General features: G+C 35.6%; 1 long non-coding RNA gene and 1 pseudogene across 1 annotated transcript; both read right to left on the bottom strand.

The window, feature by feature from the left end:
- Positions 1-1,788: 1,788 nt before the first annotated feature.
- On the bottom strand, positions 1,789-10,714 carry LOC129871372 (uncharacterized; annotated as a pseudogene).
- A 781-nt stretch (positions 10,715-11,495) lies between these two features.
- On the bottom strand, positions 11,496-21,225 carry LOC129880527 (uncharacterized). The gene is made up of 3 exons (XR_008765418.1): positions 20,934-21,225; positions 12,945-13,009; positions 11,496-12,519 (listed from the first exon to the last, which is right to left on the bottom strand). It is a non-coding gene; the product is annotated as an uncharacterized LOC129880527 (long non-coding RNA).
- Positions 21,226-21,640: the final 415 nt, after the last annotated feature.

The raw sequence follows: 21,640 nt of genomic DNA on the forward strand, positions 1-21,640 counted from the left end.
CCCAAGGTGATGTGCTGGGCCTAATGAAGCCTTTTTCTAACAAGTCTCTCAATTGCTCCTTTAATTCCTTCAATTCTGCAGGTGCCATTCTATAAGGAGGAATACATATGGGCTGCGTATATAGCAACACATCTATAGTGAACTCTATCTCCCGCTCAGGAGAAAGACTTGGAAGTTCATCTGGGAATACATCTGAAAATTCATTAACTACCGGCACTGATCGAAGAGTCGGTACCTCTGCTTCCAAGTTATGCAAATGAACCAGATGATAAATATAACCCTTTCTAACCGTCTTCCTTGCTTTGACGTATGAAATAAATTTACCTCTCAATGACGCTGTATTCCCCAGCCACTCTATGATTGGCTCTCCTGGAACTAAAACTGAACTATCTTATTTCTACAATCAACATTAGCATAATAAGAAGCTAACCAATCCATACCCATAATGACATTAAACTCAATCATACCTAACTTCATCAAATCTACCAAGGTAGGATGACTGTATATATCCACCGAACAATTTTTATATACTTTCTTTTCTATAACAGAGTCTCCTACTGGTGCAGCTACCTCCAACGGTTCTATTAATTCAGGTTTTATTATGATTCTACTAGCAAAAAGGGGAGATATATATGATAAAGTGGAGCCTAGATCTATCAATGCATATATATCCCGAGAGAAGATGGATAATATACCTATAATCACATTTGGTGACGCTTCCTGATCCTATCTACTAGCTAAAGCATATATGCGGTTTGAAGGGCCGCTTGAACTAGAAGCTCCGCCATGGCCTGCTGGTGTCTAAATACCCTAATCTGTAGGTTGCATATCCATAGAAGAAGATGAACTGGTAACTGACCCAGTAGGCTGAGCTGCACCACCTAGATTACCCCTAAGTGGACACTCTCTCATGATATGTCCTTGACGGACGCAAGTAAAATAAGCACCTATAGAAAAATGGCATTCCCCAAAATAAAGCCTACCATAACGAGCACACTGAGGCAAAGGTGGTGTCGACTGACCCGAACTCTAGTACATCTGTGAACTTGAAGCCCTAGAGCTCTGACCAATTCTTGGATACCCTGTACTATCACACCTCCTACTAGTGAGCTGTGGGGGTGCACTCTGTGTTAGCTGAGAAGGATATCTAATATATAGTTGTTAAGGCTGCCTGCCTCGAAACTCACCTGGATAGCCAGCTAATCTAGCTCTCTTATGCTGGCCTCTGTCATAATCTCTATCGGACTAACAACCCCTATGTCGATCTTCTATTCCCTGTGCATATGCCTGTACCCAAGCAATATCCATACCCGGCTAAGAAGCCATTGCCATACAGCTATCAATTAAAGAATGATCCATCCCCATTACATAATGGTGCACTCTATAATAATCGGCGCATGCCTAGCCAATAAATCAAACTCAAGGCTATAGGCAGATTTAAGAATCTATCAACTTTAGCTCTCCTTATCTCCAGAGGTAGAAAGCGGTTAAGAAAGGCCTCCACAAACTCATCCCATACCTATGGAGGAGCACCCTCGCCCCTAGATAACTCTGAGGACTCATACCAATTAACAGCTACATCACGCAACCGATATGAAGCTAACTCAACAGACTCAGTCTCAAAAGCTCTAATTATCCTCAGCGTACGCTGCATCTACCAAATAAACTCCTATAGATTCTCTACGGGCTTCGATCCATAGAACTCTAGGGGTCACAAGTCAAGAAATCATGAACTCTTAAACTATCATGTCTGTTTGCATTATCTACTCCTAGCCCATGCCTGCGAGCCTACCCTGCCATTAATCTAGTCAGTAACTGAACTGTATCTCTCATAACCCTATCCTCTGCCCCTGGCTGTAGAGATGGAGGCTCAGGTATTGGAGCTGCAGGAGCTAACGGTGGAGCCGCCCTCTGATCTGCAACTACTGCCACTCTAAGCTCCTCTAGAGGTGGTGGTGTAGTAGAGCTTGCTGAATGATGTATAATCTCGGGCATGGATTGAGCATGGGCCCTAATAACTCTCTGGTTCTGGCTAGCCTCTCCTACTATTGACTTTACCTTTAGGGCAACTATCGCCTTCTTTGGAGGCATCACTATAAACATAGTTATCTGTTCAGAAGGAATTATCCTGATAATATAGCACACGCTCTAGAATAAGAAGGAAAGATAACATCCTAAATGTCCTGTAGCTTCCTGTTTATAGATGTGGTGCACAACACACCGATAAACAAGACTCTACTAGACATGGTCTGTAGACACTCCTAGGATGAACTGCTCTGATATCACTTTTATCACGACTCAACCCCATAGATCGTGACTAGAGCCCAAGTTGGTCACTTGTATACATATCTATTAGACCTCGTCAAACAAAAACCAAACACCATATGGAGGGTTTGTGAAAATATGATGTCATGTCAAGTGTTACCTACATATATCAAGGTAACCTGTCTCCTGAGAAAGCACAATCAATTTAAACATCCTAATACACGATCTGAAAAGGGTGTCAATACATACAACATCCCAAAATATATACATACACGAGCCGATAAGGCTTCCACTATGAATGGGAACGTCCAAAAATACAAATCATACAAGCATAACCAAACACATATACACACAACCCACACATATGCCTATAGACCTCTAAGAGTATCAACAGTATCATATGGCGGGATAGGGCCCCGCCGTACCCCTGAATAAACATATATATACATCAAAAAGGGGTCTATACCAAAAGTCTAGGCTCTGAGATAAAGAAGCACTCCAAGATAGTTGAATAGAAATCCTAGGCTGACGAATCACCAAAGCTAGTACATGTACCTGCGAGCATGAAACGCAGCCCCCTTTTGAGTATGTAAAGCATGAAATATAATAGGAAAGATCATAACTGAAGGAGAGAGCCCAGGAGACAAGTATGATAATCAAGAACTCACTATACTTGTGTCTTACGAAGCAAATCATGCATATCATTATCATATACCATACCCGACCCATTATGGGACTCGGTGCCATAATCGTATCATCATATTATCATATCATCATATATATATATTATATCGTATCCGTCCCTCTAGTGAGGGACTCGATAAAGATATAATAAAGTTGTGCACAATAACATACACGGGTCGGGACTCGATGAAAGAGGTAATAACAGTATGCACGAGTAGAATATCATGAGCAACCATATACAATTAGATCATAGTCTAAGACTCAATAGAATAATCTAAATGAACCATCATTTGAAAATCAAGACAGTAGTCATCTCAAGTACCTTTTGAATGTCATTATGAATTATACCAAATGTAAATTATACCAAAATTTGAGTTATACCAAAAATAGGACAGCTGGAATCATAAATATGTATCAAGACATAGTGATAAAAGTTCAGGGAATCAAGAACCATAGCCATCCTAATTTCTCTAAGAATAGGAGCTTTTTTGGAATTTATACATTCGTCATCCATTTGTTTCATATGGATCATGCCAAAAGAAAGAAGGGATAGGCTTTACATACCTTTAGCGCTTATTTACCACATAGCACGTAAGTTGCCCAATAGTATCTCAATCTAGATTAAGACGTCAAGAAGTATGGTTAAGCTACGGGAAGGTTTCAAAATGTACTCCAACGTTAGCAGCTTCTTTCTAGAAAATTAGGCGATATTTTACTTATATTCAAACCAACTACATAACAACCAAGTCTACATCCACAACCACAACATTAATCAAAATTAATCCATCATTTTTAGATTAGAACAGCCCCAACACAGCCCAAATAGGAATTTAACCTTAACATATACAATCCCTTCACTTTTAATACATAATCCATAACAATAATAGCAACAACAATAATCAACCCAATTTAAGCAACTTCAATTCTGTTTATTTCAACACCAACACTAATCATGGAGTTTTCTCACTTCCAATTCCATTCAATTCCTTCATCATCATTACATAATTCATAACAACAACAACTAAAATGTTAATTAAAATTGATTCACCATTTCTAAATACAAACAGCCCCTACACGGCTTCAACAACATTCCAATGCCAACATAGATAATTTTGTGCCTCTAATTCACGTTTACACATTCACAACACGTCTAAACCCTTCCTAAAATGTGTAAAAAGATAATCAAACCTTACCTTAACAAGTTAGCTCCTTCAGTTGGCTGAAACTTGACGACTTCAATTAATTCAATCTTGCTGCCCCTAGGATCAATTCCACATTGTTATGGACCTTCTAAAGGGTTGAATTACCTTAGGGATTTAATAGTTAAAAGAAGAGGAAGGCTGGTTGTGCTTTGTGGAGCTGCCATGGTGTCGTGACTCTCTCTTTTTTCTTCTTCACTTGAGGAAGTTGAGAGCCTCTTTCTCTCTAAGTCTAAGTTGAAGAAGAATGGGATAAAATGAGCTTCTTAATCATTAAGATATATATATATATATATATATATATGCTTCCCATGTGGTTGACATATGTCTATGTGTTGTCCATGTGGTTGACATGTCTCCATTGTGGACATGTGTCCCTCTAAAAGCCACACACCAATCAGCTCCTGCCAGGTGCCTTGGTGGGGCCCATTTAGTGGTATAATTAGCTTAATTAATATCAATTAATCCCTAACTCCCACTTCATAATCTAGACCAAATAAAATTTATAACCAATTTATGTATTAATTAAAATCAGAAATAAAAATCTCTATCTCGCATCCCGAAATAATCTTGTCCATTTCTTTAAGAAAGTAGGTTCATCACCTCCTTAATTCCTGCCACAAGTTCGTAAGTAGTTGCATCACCTACTTGCCTTTTTTTATTTAAATGCAGTCCACACATTCTAAGTAGGTGCATCACCTACTTATTCTTTTTAGTAGATTAGCAATCAGTCTTACCTTAAAAATCTGTGTGATCCTTGCTACTTAAGCTAGACGTGTACTCAAATAGCTTAATTATGTTAGACATCCAAAACAGTAGCTTAAGCAAGTAGGTCGATTACTGTGACAAATTATTTGGTCTCGAACTCCTTTCAAATCCTTCCAAACATATTTCAAACCATCACTACTTCACATAGAACTAGTTTATGTAAGATATGAGGTGTTACATCCTCCCTTCCTTAGGATCCTTTGATAATGTCATGAATAACATGGATCACGTGGTAGCTATAGAGAAGCTTAAAAACGTTCTAATGTAAAAAAGTACGAGATATAACAAAAATAAAACATAATTAAAACATCCCAATGCAATTCATCAAATTAGGGTTATTAACCCAATTGAAATTCTTGAGATTTTGAATGAAAACCTTGGGACTCCATGGGTGGAAGGGACCCATGGATCAATCTCTACATACCTTGATTGAATTTGAACTTGGAATTGAGAAAGCATACGTGTTCTTGAAGAAACCCTAGCCAAAACTTGAAGAAGATGAATATCTCTTAAGGAGCCTTGGGAGAGAAGTCCAAAGTGATCTTAGAGTTTATGAGGCAAAAGAATAGACTTAGGAGTATTTAGGAAAATTACATAATGAATCTAGTCCCAAAAACATCCACATATATTAATGAAATATAAGAAAATGACCAAAATAACCGTAACTTTAAACTAGATTTGGGTACCTGGACGGACCATCAGCACTGACCATGTTGGGCAATACGGTCGGTGAACCTGGTCCGTGGTGATAGACTTGAATCTTGAAATCTGGGGGTCTTAGGGGTGTGTCCACCACTAAGGTAACCACAAGCTGTGTTGCTCACCACGGACCATGGTCCCTGTCGTGAAGCCCACTTTTGAAAGCCTAAATTTCAGGGCTTGTACCACGGGAGCCATAACGGACCGTACTGAGTAACATGGTCTGTGAACCTGGTCCGTAGTGGTCACCTGGTGCATAAGCTGACACTACAACATTTTTGGCTTTTAGCCACCCCTGTAAAGTATGGTCTAAACTAGCAAAAAGTGTGGCCTTTGATAAAAGGCTACACTTTATGACTTTCAGCAATGCTTTTTCAAGGGTGGCCAAAAGCAGTGTAACCTTTGACTTTAGGCCACACTTTTCAAATGTTGTCATATCGTCTACGCTTAAAAATCATGGTTGTTGAAGTACAAAGACCACGCTTTGTAGCATCTTATCAGCAACAGTTTTTTTGATAAAACTACACTTTCAAGCATGGCCTTTGCTTTGTTATTGGCCACACTTTAAAGCGTAGCATTTATACTTCATCTTCAACAACACTTATAAAGTGTAACCTTTTCTTATGTACACATTCTACAATTTATAACTAATAAACCACACAGTTAATATTCCTATAGCCACACTTCTTTATTGTAGCAACGTTGCCTAAAATTTTTATAGCCACAATTTCTAATATAAAAATAATTATTTTTTTATTTTCATACAAATTAAATCAAAAAATTATATATATATGATATCAACCACCAAGTAACTAATAAATAATATATATATATATATATATATATATATATATATATATATATATATATATTTGCAATAAACTTTGAACAACTTGTTATATATATATATTTGCAATAAACTTTGAACAACTTGTCTTCTACTACATATTTTGAAAGTGATATTTTAAAGATCGGTGCTAGCAATAAATTCCACAAAACCAAATGTATTCGAATATATATCACAATAGTTCAAAAACTTTTAATCATTCAATAAATTGATTTAACTTGTGGACACCTTATTCAAATTCGATCACCCGTATTTTCCTACACATTTTTAAAAAACAAAGTTAGAAAAATAATCTAATTCCAGTTAAACACTTGAAGTATATAAATATATCTATGCAGCCACATGCACTGAATCCAATGATAAATAATTTATATAGAAAAAACTGTCTAAATAACCTCCCTGTACTAGAATCCAAAACTATCCCATTTGTTCCTCAGATGACTTCATACTAATGTGTAGGGATGATAGGAAAATTTGTAAAACACTCCAAACAGTACTTAAAAATTTCTGCAATGAATTGGGTAATCTTATTAACTATGAAAAATCTAAAAGCTAATATGCTCCAAGATCAGGCAACTCCTTTGAAAAATATTTGGGGTTCCCAATCTTCAATAAAAATGCAGCGGTTCAAGATTGGGAACCAATATGAACTTTATAAAATGTGGTCTCTACATCAGCTAAAATAATCAAATCATCAAGAAGGCTACACACAAGAACGCCAATGCCAAGTGCCACAAAAAAAGTAACTATCACATATCCTAAAAGATTATAAAATTTACAATAACAAGTAGGGGTTGATACACAAGAACAAGTGTTTCATAATCTTTTTTTGAGCTAAACCTTGTAATTCAAACAAATCTTCAAATCATTTCAAGTAGTTGACAAAAGATTGATCCTTTTTTTCTTTTCCAAATGTATAGACCAAACATAGATAACACTATATATTAACTATCAAATGTAGAACTGCTCTCCTCAAGGGATCTTAGATTTGTATTCTAACAATATTGTGTCAAAGCTTAACCTCTATAAAACATCATGATATTCTTCATACAAGCAAACAATTCTGAAATGAATATCATGTGTTTCTTGAGCATTGATTTTTAATAACTCAAAGTAGTACCTCTGGTGTTCAAAACATGGTTAGTATCATCAGTAAGACAATTTATTTCTGGAGAAACCAGTCTTTATCAGTCATCGATTTATCAAGGATAAAGTCAAAATTAAAAATTACATCATTGAAATATCAAGTGTTGTCGCATCTATAGAAACAAGAAGGTTATCTAGTCATAACCTTAGTGGAAACTCACATCAGTGGAAAATCAAGTATTGTCGCCATCAAGGTTCTCACATTCACTAATCAAAGGACCGGAATAGGAAAACCTATAGAAGGATTTGTAAGATAAAATATAAAATATCTTTTAACGAACCGAAGCATGAATTGAGCCAGACAAATTTGGATGATTTTTCCCTCTTACAACTTGTGCACTACTTGCATCAACAAGTGAAGCAAGGTTAGATCCGGCAAAACCTGGTATATCTTGAACATTTAATCCAGGGTTGTTTTGCACCAATTGACTAAATAAATGTCGCATTTCTTCTCTCATTTCACGCATTACTTTCTTAAGAGAAGTGACTTCATTGGCATGCTTTTGTTTAAGCTTGCTAGTTTCCTCATCTTTTTTTAGAGAACTTATTGTCACTGATCTACCATAGCATCTAAGTTGATCAGGCTTCTCCTTTTCAAACACTGCCCTGAATGTATCATATGTTGATTTCCCAGAATGTTGATGATTCTGAAGTTTAGCCAGTCAAAAAGTTGTTCTATAAATAGCATGTACTATTTATTTGAAATGGGGCAGAAATCGAGCTCATTTTCCTTCTAGCATAGTGATCCAAATGGGGCTTCAAATCCTTTTTTGACAGTCCTTTTTAAAAGCATTTATTTAACGAAAAAGGGTTAAAACTATCCACGAATTATCTGAAATGGAACGCATATTTCTCTTTTAATTACTTGATAAATTTCTTTGTCAATGATTGAGAACAACTTATTTACTTGATTTTTAAATCACCATTCTAAAATCTTGAACTAGTATTATTTCCATATTTCCTATTTTTTATCTAGTCATAGCCTAAGTTAAAATCTATTCCCTCCCAGCGAACAATCTAGCGAAGAAGAAGAAGACGAAGAACAAGAACAAGAACAAGAATGTAGCACAAAAATGACTTACTATTACAATTTGACTATCTGCCTGAACTTCTTTCCCCATCTTTGTGCGAGTTGAAATAAACATTTCAGACTGTGATGGTTAATCATTATTTTCTTTGATTGCACGCTATAAATTATATCAAAATAAAGTAAAAACATACATCAATACGTTCTGTTAAAGTATGAAAAAAATAAAAATCAAATTTTTTTACAGTGTGTCTATTTAATATTATCAATGCCATGCGTTCTCTTGCAAAACTAATAGGTCCCATACGATGCCTCTACTTTTGTTTTTTTTCTGTTTTGAGAATTTACCTCGCTTAGGACCTAAAATTTAATTTCAAAAAATATGTTGATTAATAAATAGAAAAAAATAGAAATGATGCAAAATATGTCCAAAGAGTAAAAGTACACTATTTTAGTCTCACTTGAACAGTTGGATGTTTCCAATACTCGATCAACTCGTGCAATTGAACTTCTGACATGTCTTTGGGACGTTTTGCTATCATTTCTTCATCAGTAAGTTTCTTATTTAGTTTGATTTAGTAATAAAACACAATAAATACGATCTGAAATATTGATTTTTCTTACATTGACTTTCCCAATCCGACCTAGGGCCTAGTCGTAACACGGCGATCGAAATCCCGAAGGGCTCCAACCAATCCTCTTGTACATATCATAAACATACTTAAGGTAAAGTAAAATCGAAAATATCATAAGAGGGTCTAGACCATGAATAATAAATGACGAATGTCACATGACAACATAAACTCGAAACATTTGTCCAACTAGATGCCTCTACTCATGAACATGGGCGGGGGCTAAGAAATGTCCCTAGCTCACCCTCAAGATGAAACTTAACAAAAGTCTTTAGAAACAACAACCAACCCGACAACTAGTCCCCGATAAATGAGGACTCACCACAAACACCGCTGGATAGGAAAACTTAACTAACCACGTGGACGAATGTGATCTTCAACCTCAACCACTACATTATGAGATAATGTAGGCAAAAAGTATGCATTAGTACGTTAGAATGTACTAAGTATGTAGGCATGACATGCAACATAAATCATAAGATGCAGTGATCAAGATTATACATGATAAAAAGGTTAATTAAAGTCATGGAAATACAGTGATGATCAAATCATTTAAAGGACATAGTTGAAGATCATAAAGTAGCATAATAGTCATAAACATATATGGGATAGAAACCATAACCGACATTAAGACCATGCGAGCTATAACATGGAATTTCGTTATATCCCCATACAACGAAGAAAAAGAGGAATCTACTTGCCAAGGGAGACTCTACCCTGCTAGGCGGGTCATTTACATGCGTTATATGTGGATTCACTAGCTAAACCATAAGGCAACCTACGGTGGCACGTAGTTTATGGGGCATGAGGCTGCTACTAAGGCTTTTGATAGGGCCCCCACCTCCTGTCTACTCGGTGGTAAGTCAAATCCCACGGAATATATACATAGCAAAGTAATCATAGTTAACATATCATAGACATGATCACAGGTTTGAAATTCTTAGAGTAGCTCATTTCATAACATAAGTGCAATGTGAGTATTATCCTTCCATATTAAAAATCATGCACACATAATTCATATCAATAGGTCTTAAGTCACTACATAGGGCCCTAAGTCACCTTTTCTATAATTTGCATGAAGAACGCATAATTTGAAACATACGTGAAAAAATCATACTTGAATAGTCATAGTTGAAAGTAAGTTCATGTAATGGAGGAGTAATTCATGCTTGGTTAAGAGGTTAAATCATAAATTAAATGTAATTCATGCACTTGAAAGAGTAGTTGATGAGAAGTAAGGATCAACAAAACAAAACAAAAGAATTTTATCACATACGTCGCATTTGGTGAATGCGTTTTATGAAAAACTGGGTGATGGCGCTATAGTGGCGCACCGCGCCAAGGTTTAAAATGATGGACGCTCTGCAAGCGCTATAGTGGCGCGTCCGCTAGGAGGCAAACCTCAGAGACCCATTCCTGGCACGATAGTGGCACGCTGCCCCAGCATTTTCCCAGCAAGTTCCTAGATTTTTTATCATCGTTTTTCATGAGTCTTCGTCTCCTATAATGAGATCATAAGCCCTAATTAATAATATAATGAATATATATGAAGGATCTACCAATCCCAAGCAATTACCAATGAATTTATGCCAAAATAGATTTGAATTCATAAGATCCATCATAGTTCATGCAATTGAAGTTGAAATTAAGAAGATTCAAAGTTTTAATTGAAACTCATGGAAGATTTAAGAAATTATTTGGGCTCCATGGGTGAAGGGTACCAATGGATGAATCCCACATACCTTGGATACAAATTATGAAGAAAACTTGAAGATCAATGGAGAATTTAAGAAGATTCTTGGTAGGTCTTTAATGGAGGTCTAAAGAACCTTTTGTAGAAAAAAAAAATTAGGATGGGTGATTAGTGAATGATTGAGGAGACATTAAGAGCTTTGGGGGTTAAATAGATTAGGAACCTAACCCAAAAACTGTTTAGATTCATTCCCCTTATAAAATAGGGAAAAGACTACTTTGCCCTTAATGAAAATCTCCCTTAACCTACCAATGAATTCACCAAAGCTAATTATTCATCTTATTATGTCGTACTCTATCTTTCTCACACCCGAGATATTACATTGACATATTCCCACATGCATTTTTTATTTTCTTTTGGCACAGCATGCAAACTAGTGTACATCAAGGTGATAAATCTAGGATTCCTTGCAATTTTGCAATTGTTCCTATGAAGTTGCTTAAATCAGAAACCATCTTGTCAGTTGGTCCCACCGCTTGTCCTTTGTAAAATATCACATCGTCTCTTTCATCTAAATTTATTGTGTGAATTTTCTTGCATGTTGTTTGCCCTCGATCTTTTTTCTTCTCTGATATCTCTAGATCGATGTAATAGACATGAAATAAGAAAAAACAATATACAAGGAACAATAAATTTAAAATGTTTAATAGATACCATTTGTACTACAATCGATGGTCATATCCTCATATCTAGCACACCCATCCTGACCAATTTCTTCATGTTCTGCAAGATCATCCAATCCTATATTATGTTCATCAACAAAAGAAGGCAGCAGATCATCTGTTGTGTGAACATCATGTTGCTTTTCACCACCTACGTATATTCGTTGTTTTTCTAGAAACTGATAAAGACTAGTCGCTTGTATGACTGACTTCCTCTTCACCTGTTTGAAGTTTTGTAGCTCTTGAATAGCATGTGGTTTCTCTTCATCACCTTGTACTTTCCAATGATATGTGAAGTATTAACATCCACCTTTGATGATGATTGCAACATGAAGTTGTGCATAGGCAATTCCATTCCTTTCTTTTGAATGGACTCTCCAAATTGAGACTGAAATAACTAACATATGTGTGTTTGGTCCTTTTCTGTTATCATTTGTGAAGTATTAATCTGTTCCCTTGAGTTCGATTGGATCATTGACTTGTGTCCATGAAATTTACTCTTTCCTTGTTGTGGAATGGACCCCTCAGGATTCTTTCTTTTATGGGCCATTGTTGCCTGCTCTTTTCTAGTTTTATCATTGTATTCTTTTGCAAGCTCTTCTCTCGTAATCTTATATTTTTTGGCTAATTCAACACTTGAGCAGTACTGGATATCAGAATTCATATTCTTCATAGGACTTTGGGCTTTATTTGGATTCGAGAGTTTTTTCATTAAAGTTGTTGCCTGACTCATTCTTCTTTCCTTTTCTATTCTCTCTGTTTTCTTTTCCTTGAGCGACTTCAACTACAAAGCCAGAGACTATTATTTGAAGGGGAAAACGCAGTGACAATCATTAACTGCAAATAGAATCAACATAGCTCAAGTAAGCATATTGGAGCAATATTTTGTGATCTTTTAGTTCTAATATAGAGATCATACACACTATATACACCACACTGAATAACTTAGTTAGAATAACAAACAAAACACATGAGGATCCACATCAAAGCCACACCTAAGTTTCAAAAGATTGCACTACACGGGTGAAGAAGGAACTGCCTTCGAAACATTGATTAAGAAAATGAATAAGAATCTTGATAGTAGCCAGAAGTACTGATACACGTGCACTTAATTATTCTATTGAGTTTTCATGCAAGATAAATATTGCTGGACAGAAATTAAAAAAGCAACAAGAATATTATACAAAAAATATACCAAAAAATCAATAGAAGATGGGTATAAATTTATCTGTCAACATTTTACCAATAAAGTGAAGGGATACCTGTTTAGCATCACTCTGGTGCCTCAATTTTTGTTAGTCTGCAATCTTTTTAGGATGACTACAACCTGATAATAAAAGGAAAAAAATAGGTATTTAAGTAACAATATCAGTGCACTTTAAATATCAGAATACAGTTTTATTCAACTAATATATACATTCCTTCTCTATTGAAAAACTCTAAAAAAAAACATCTACATAACATTACCTAAAGTAACAGAATACTTAAAAATTATCAAAACAATAATCAGGCACAGAAAAAAAGCCAACAAAATACATAAAGATTGCCAAAATTTCATTTGGGTTTCTGCACATTAGATATCCAAAGAGTTTTTGTACAGCAAACAGCCAAATAAGAAAAAGATTAAGCTAACACTATGGGTCATCAACAAAATAACAAACTCATGGTTCATCCTCAAAATCAACGTCGTCTTCACAGTCTTCTTCGGACTCATCTTCAAACTCTTCTTCAGACTTGTCTTCGAACTCGTTTTCAGACTCAACTTCAAGTTCATGAGCCAGAACTTCTTTGGCAGCCACATCAATAATTGTTTCTGGTACATCATTCCTTACTATGACAACTTCACCATTATCATCTGGCATAGATGGGCCCGCCAATGTTCAGAAGGCTCACTTCCATAAATTTGTGAGGCATTTAGATTCAACCTGATCACTGAAATTAAACAAGTCTCTCAGAACAGTCTTCATAATCTTGATCATATGGATCTTGCACATAGAAGCATTGGTATACTTGAGATGCAAGAACAAAAGGTTCTTCTGGAGAGCATTTCTTGTTGAAGTAGACATGAGTAAGACCATAAATATCTTTTTCAACCTCATACCAGTCGTACTTGCATAAAACAACCTTAAAATGGCCATAATAGTCTAACTCAACTATATCAACTATTCTACCATAATAAGCCAAATCTGCATCAACTGGACTTTTATCCTTTGAGCTTGCAAAACTTGTAGTTGAGGAAACTATTGTTACACCACTATTTTGTGTTTTAAGCATTGCATCACACTGCCTAGTTTGAAATCTATATCCATTAGTGAGATACCCTGAATATGTTTTAGCAACTGAATTTGGTTCTCTAGACAATTCTTTTATCAGTTAAGGCACATCCTCTTGCAAAGCAAGAATTTCAAACCATTGAGAGAAGTTTTGACTATGATTCTTCGCCTTGCTCCATTTGCATCTTCACGACTGATTATTAACCTCATGTTCATGCTCTCTACACAACAAGTATTTTTATTTCTTAAAACAATAAATAAAATAAGCTAAAAAATTATCTACAAAAGTACAATAACTGATTACAGTACATAATATACTCTTGAACTTCATCACAATTTCCTAATAAGTATGCTTGTGCCTGCTTTAGTGACTTGTTATCTAAAATAATCTCAACATTTTTTTTGCTCCTAAAGGAAAACCTTTGTTACGGAACAAACTGAAAGTTTGTGCATCACCCGAGCCACATTCATCATTATTTTATGGTCTTTTATTAAATCTGGTACGTACATCCATGCATATACCTAGAGCACAAAGTTAAATTTCTCTCCAACCACATGCGCCTCCGCTATACATCCTTACTCATGATGTCTGTTGCGGACATACGATTTTAATGTACACATCTCTCTTTCAGAGGAATACATCAATCGATTTTGAACTGGTCCTCCTAATCTCACCTCACTCGCCAAATGAATAGGTAAATGAATCATTATATCATAAATGTAGGAGGAAAAATTGGCTCCAACTGACACATTGTTTCTATGATCTCTACTTCTAAGCAATCTATTTCCTCCAGTGTGATAACTTTTTGACATAAACGGCAAAAGAAGGAACTCAAACGAATCAAAGCAATAACAACATGATCAGGAAAGAGGCTTTTAATTGGAATTGGCAGCAAGTAATGTAACATGAAATGAGCATCATGGGTCTTATAACCAGATAAGTTTCTTTCTTCTAGTTGCACACACCTAGATATGTTGGAGGCACTACCATCAGGTAGCTTTTCTTTCTTTAAAAATCCACAAAATTGAATTCTCTCCATTAGTCATTGAGAAGCACGCTTTTGCCATCTTCGATCTCTTGCCATCCGTTGTATCTTTTGGATGAAGGTTCTTTTTAATTTCCATCTCTTTCATATCATAGCGAGCTCTTGCATGATCCTTTGTTTTACTAGAAATATCCAAAAGAGCTCCAATTATGTTGTCAACTATGTTCTTCTCTATGTGCATTACATCAAGGCTGTGGCGTAACAAGTTGTGCTCCCAACAAGGTAATTCAAAAAAGATTGATCCTTTTTTTCCACGAACCATCACTTGATCTCTTTCTCTTCTTCCCAAATGAATTGGTAATGCTTTGTAAGCTATTAAGCACATCAGTTCCCTTTAGTAAGGATGGGTGAAGGCCTCAATTCAGTTTTTCCATTGAAAGATCTTTTGTTAGATCTCCACGGATGATTCATCAGTAGAAAAATACGATGATCCATATGACACATTTTTCTACTATGATTAAGAAAACAATAATTAATGCCATAATTACAACAAGGGCAATCCAACTTTCCTTCTGTACTCCAACTGGATAACAAGGAAGTCACTGATTGTCCACATAAGAACAGCTCGTATTTGGAAGATTTGATTTCTTGAAGCATCATATATTTTGATCCCGGAATTCAACAATAATTATAACACATCTATCAATGGCTCCAAATAAACATCAATGTCATTTCCAGTTGATCGAGACCCAGAAATAAGAAAAGAAAGCATAGAGTATTTTGGTTTCATGCACATCCAAGGTGGCATATTATACACCATCAAAATTACTAGCCATGTGCTATGAGATATACTCATGATTCGAAATGGATTGAATCCATTACATGACAAGCCAAGTCTCAAATTACGAGAATCCAGTGCAAAATCTGGATACAAGCTATCAAAGTCTTTCCATGCTTGGCCATCAGCGGGATGCCTTAACTCTCCTTCTTTACAACACTCCTCATCATGCCACCTTAATGAATCTGTTGTCTTTGAGCACATAAATAGACTTTTGAGTATCTCAAATTTTTTGCTGGAACACGATGAGTCTTTTAGAAGGCTCAATAACCTCACTATCTACTTCAGGAGGTTTAATATATTGAGAAGCTCCACAAACATGACAGAATTCATCATCTTTATAATGGTCCTAAACGACATGCAATCATTGGGACATGCATCAATTTTGTCATAATCAAGGCCGAGATTCTAAACTATAGACTTGGCTTTATTGTAAGATGGAGGAATGTTCAACTCGGGTATCAGCTCTTTTAATAACTCTAAAAGAGAAGTGAATGATTCATTGCTCCATCCATGTAGACACTTCAAGAAATATAAACGGATCGTGAATTATAATCTAGAGAATCCCTTACAACCGGGATATAGTTCTTGGCTTGCCTCTTCAACTAAGTTATAGAATTTCATGGCATCTTCATTTGGACATTCATAAACTCCTTCAGCTTGTGCGACATCTCTAAATTGATCATTCAACAATCCATCAATGTCATCATACGAATCATCCATATGATCATCAACATTCAATTGGATTTCCCATTCTCTGTGATTGATCCATCTTTTATAATTTTCAACAAATATGTGGACTATTTGATGATCATACACTACAACTCTTCGAGTCCAACAAATATTGCAACACTGATCAAATGGGCACTGAATTTCTTCACCTTGAAGATCTCCAGAAGAGTAAGCAAAATCTAAGAAAGATTTAACACCATCAACATACTCTTTGCTATACTAAGGTAAATCCATCCAGTCCTTGGATGGAACATTTGCATTTCTAAAAACCCACTATTAATGTTAGATCTACCAATATACAAAGCATTAATTACACCACAATTAAATTCTAAATATCACGAGTAACTTATCAGAATCATGTGTTGGCAGATGATAAAGCATTGATACCTAGTCATGGCCCTTATGCTAAGCAAAACTCATGTTTAAATCCTCAAATAACAAAATAGAAGAAGATTGTGAATCCAATTTCCCTTCTCCTGCATATAACAAAGCTAAGTACATATTCTCCATATTTCTAATCGATCCTACAAATTAAAGTATGTATTATATATGTCTTTTCCTACACTTAAGTACTTATAAGAATGAAATCAGATTGCTCTTGAAATGTAATGACCCTCCAAGTCATTTTTGAATTGAAGCATTCATTCCATTGTTCAGCGGTTCGGTCACATGTCATTCTTTTGGGTTTGAGGCCCGTTTCCCTATTTTGGAGCTTTTATAACTTGAAAAGTTGACTTCGGTCATAACTTCAAGAAAATGACCTCAAAACAAAATTCTGACATTTCCATTAGCTTGGGAATGGCCAAATTAGGCTAGTAGTATGATTGTCATGAGTACCGAGGCAATCAATACGAGTTTGGGACCATTTGTGCTTTTGCCTTTGAAATTTGGCATATAGTTGATTTTGGTCAATATTCTTGAAAAATGCGCTCGGATGAAAATTTTGACATCGCATTAGCTCCAAAATGTCATGTTTGGTCTAGAACAACCCTTCTTTTGCTTTCCGAGGCCCTTTGTGAAATTTGGCTCATAATTGTCCTTGGGTGTGGGACCCACTTTCAGTCGAAACGACCTTGTATGGGAATTTTGACAACGTCATTGAGTCCAAAATGTCGAATTTGATGAGGTAGCATATCTCGTTTGCATGCACAGGATTTCAAACAAATTTCGAGCAACCCATTAGTGTATTTGAAATTGAAGAAAATCAACTTTTTAGCTGATATTTGGTGCAGGAGAAATTCCTCTCCGCAATCGCGGGCCCTTTTCTGCATTTACGGAGGCCCAGGTCTTTGTTCTCCGCATTCGCGGGGCCTTGGCAGCATTCGCGGAGGTGTGAGTCTTTTACCTCAGTGTTCGTGGGCCTCTGGCCGCGTTCACGAAGGCCAAACTTGCTGGCCTCCGTTCGAAAGCCACATAGGCCACTTGCTGATTCTAATTCGGTTCGATCCCTTAGCTATAATTACCCGATTCAAGCCTGTGGTCTAGCTTACTTGTGTTCGACTCCTTAGCTATAGATACTAGCTTACTTGTGTTTAGGCTCCTTAGCTACAGTTACATTGTTGAAGTCCGTGGTCTAGCTTACCCATGTTTGACCCCTTAGCTACAGTTACTTGGTTAAAGTCCGTGGTCGAGCTTATTCATGCCGACTCATTAGCTACTGTTACCCGGTTGAAGTCTGTGGTCTAGCTTACACGTGGGTCTATTCTTGATTCCCTGAGGAATCTTTGGTTCAAGTCTTCATTTACCCTCAGCGTTGGGTTAAACTTCAAGCCTTTAGGATGGTTGGGTTTAAGGCTGGGAAAGTGGGTGATATTATGGGAATCTTTTGACTCAGTTCCTTTTTACTTCAACTATCCTTTCACCTGTCCGGCTTATGGGAGTCCGTTTAGGTGGTTATCTTATACTTGTGCACGAGCATACCCGTCGGGTTTATGGGAGCCCGGCGTATTTAGTTAGATGCTTTCCCTTTGTTTGTTAAGTACACTCGTGTACATACCTACATTTACTTCTTGACCTATCTTTGGTTGTGATCATTTACTCAAATTTTAGTTTACTTTTTCTTATCTTGCTCAGTCGGCCTATGATGCCTACTGGATACCTATTATTTTGATACTCATACTACACTCTGCATTTGTTTTCATGATGTAGGTCCGAGTACTAGATACCGACATTAATTCGAGTCAGTTGCAGTCATGATCAGAGGCGAGGGTGAGCACATTGCATTCTGGATTTACCCGTCTCCCTCTGTACATATATTTTGCCTGTCATTTGCTTTTTGAGATAGCTCTATTTCCGTGGTCCACTTTTGAGACTTGTACTCTTTTTGTAGTAGCTCTGTACATGCGACTTGCAGGTTCTGGGAGGGATCTTTTTATTTATATATATCTAGCTTTTCTTCCGTCTATTCATGATGTTCCCATTATTTCATTAGTGTTTTAGATTGAATTATTGGTCTTCTACCCTGACATCTCATTACTCGTAGTTCTGGGATATGGGTCGGCTTGCCTACCGATGAGTCATAGTAGAAGCCATCATGACCTGAGAAATCGGGTCGTGACATAAAATTTCTTACTGTTCAATTTTTGTCTTGGAAGACACATATTTAGGCTACTCATTCATACAGTAAATAAACTAGTTTACACAGTTTAGGTTAAATGAATACTTTAAAATTGTTAATATCTGTTTAATTTTCATGTTCATGCTATGTTTCTTTACTTAACTAACTATTTATACCACGTAATTTAAATGTACACAACATGTATTCAAGAAAATTACTAAGTTAAAACAATTTAATAGCTTAGTAATTTATTATTGAAATAAAATTCACAACATACTCAAGAATAAGTATAATATTCATTGTTATTTAAATTCTCATGTTCTAAAATGATGTAGACAAACAATGGTCTTTATGTAAAGCAGGAAAGAAGAATCAGATTTTTAAGTACTACTAATTTTTGTAAAGCTCAACAACTTGACCAACTCATATCTTTACTAGTTTAAAAGGAGCGCAGACAAATGATGTGACAGTAAATATCCTTAGCAATTTATAAATACTAAATGAATTAATCTAGACTAAGCAATTTTAACAACATGGATATGATTACATAAAACAATAAATTTCCTCAAGTACGAGTATAATCTATGTTATTCAGAAATTTCTACCTAATAACCTAGATGTACAGAATTTTGCGTACAAAGTAGGCTAACTAGATAAATTTTAAAATTACTAATTAGTAGGCCAACACGATGACTTTTAATGTTACAAAGTAGTAGGCCAAACCAAATTAACAACAATGAGTTTGGAACCAAGCACATTATTGACACCTCCGCCATCACCTCGAATAACAATCAATTCTACAGTGGACCCACCAATTACTGTAGCAACAACAATAACATTAACAACAACCAGCAACAACGATTTCTGTTAACAGTAATACCACGACGTCAACAAGTTTAGTACTAAAAACCACAACAATTAGCAGCAACAATTCTACAGCAACAACCAATAGTACTAGAACATCAACATTAACAACAGCAACAATGATAACGACAATGAAAATAAGGAGTACTGTAATGCTGCTAACCACTTCCTACAACAGCAATACCGAGCAGAAATAGGAGTTGACCAAAGGCTACAACACCAACCGAACAAATTACAGAAACAATTACAACAACAAGAACAATCAAGAACAGAGAAATATCTACAACACTGAAAATGCTAATTATAGAGTGCTAATGGAAAAACTGAAATATTAACTTTACTAAATAAATGACATAACTTGGATAAAATTAATCAACAAATGTCAACCATAAAGAATCATCAGATGGGTGTAATACTACTACAAGCTAGAATCTCTTTTTTTCAATCTAAGAAGCTTGGGTTTCAAAAATTAGTAAAGGTGAAGCAGCAACAACGTATTACTAATAAGCATGACATAAAACCTACATTAATGGATGATTTCAGTCCGAATCAGCTTATCGGTGTAAGGAAAAATAGATATTCTCATGCTTAACTAATGGGTAATGCCCATGACAAATAATCATCTGATGGGTGTATAATACTACAAGCTAGAATCCCAAAAACAATTTTTTGATAGAAATCAAACTTTTTTGAAATTCTAGGGTTCTTCAGCAAACATCAACTGAATCAAGAAACAAGCATAAAAAAATTATGATTTTGCATCAGAAAAAAAAAACCATTTTAGTGCATACATAGCATAAAATCCTTCCAATGTACAACAACTCACAAGCCATTAGTAAATAAGAAAAAATCAACACAAATCGTAACAGCACAAGAAAATCAAGACCCGTGCAATAAACCTAGATGTTAGCTGGTTGAGTATTTTTCCAGTTACTCACTAAAAACTCGTTTGTTTTCTTCATATTCGTTAAACCCAGATCTTAAATGATAGAAATTTCTACCTTATAAACTCTATTCCAACAAAAATCCTTCCGATGGGATGAAGCTTTTGTGAAGCGAATCGTTCATCCTCTTCTTTTGTAAAGCAAATCATTCATCTTAAGATTTGTAATTGTTGATTTCTTAAAGAATTAGGTCACTAATTTTTGAGAGTTTCTAAGAGGTCACTACAAGAGTTTTCTGAGAGGTCACTTGGGAGAGCCTTTTGAGAGTGAAAAAAGGTAAATATATTTTCAGCGAGTCTTTTAGACTTACTTTTTTGGTTTTTTTGGCCAATTTGAAATTGGAGGAAAAGTTAAATATGTCGGAGTGAATAGAATATTTTATTGAAAAAATTTGGAAAATTATCAGGCCACACTGTAAAATGTTGTTTTTGTTAGGAAAATGAATGTTATTTTCCCAAGTGGGCCCACTTGAAGTGGGCAACTTGCCCACTTGGGCTGCTATCATGTTGCATATCTTCTTATATATATATATGTCAATCTTGGCATTAAGATGGATATGCCAAAAACAAAAATACATATACGCAATTCCTCTCTTTTTCTCTTGTGTTCTGTTTCCCTCAATATCTCTCTTTCAATCATTTTACTAAATTTAGTTTATATTTTTACAACATTTTATCAGCACGAAGCTCTACTATTTATTCAAGGTAACAAAAAGCGGTAAGAGTTTTATTTAATTATATTTTCATAAAAGGAAAAATATTTCC

Source organism: Solanum dulcamara, chromosome 2 (assembly GCF_947179165.1).
Source record: "Solanum dulcamara chromosome 2, daSolDulc1.2, whole genome shotgun sequence".
NCBI classification, from domain to species: domain Eukaryota; kingdom Viridiplantae; phylum Streptophyta; class Magnoliopsida; order Solanales; family Solanaceae; genus Solanum; species Solanum dulcamara.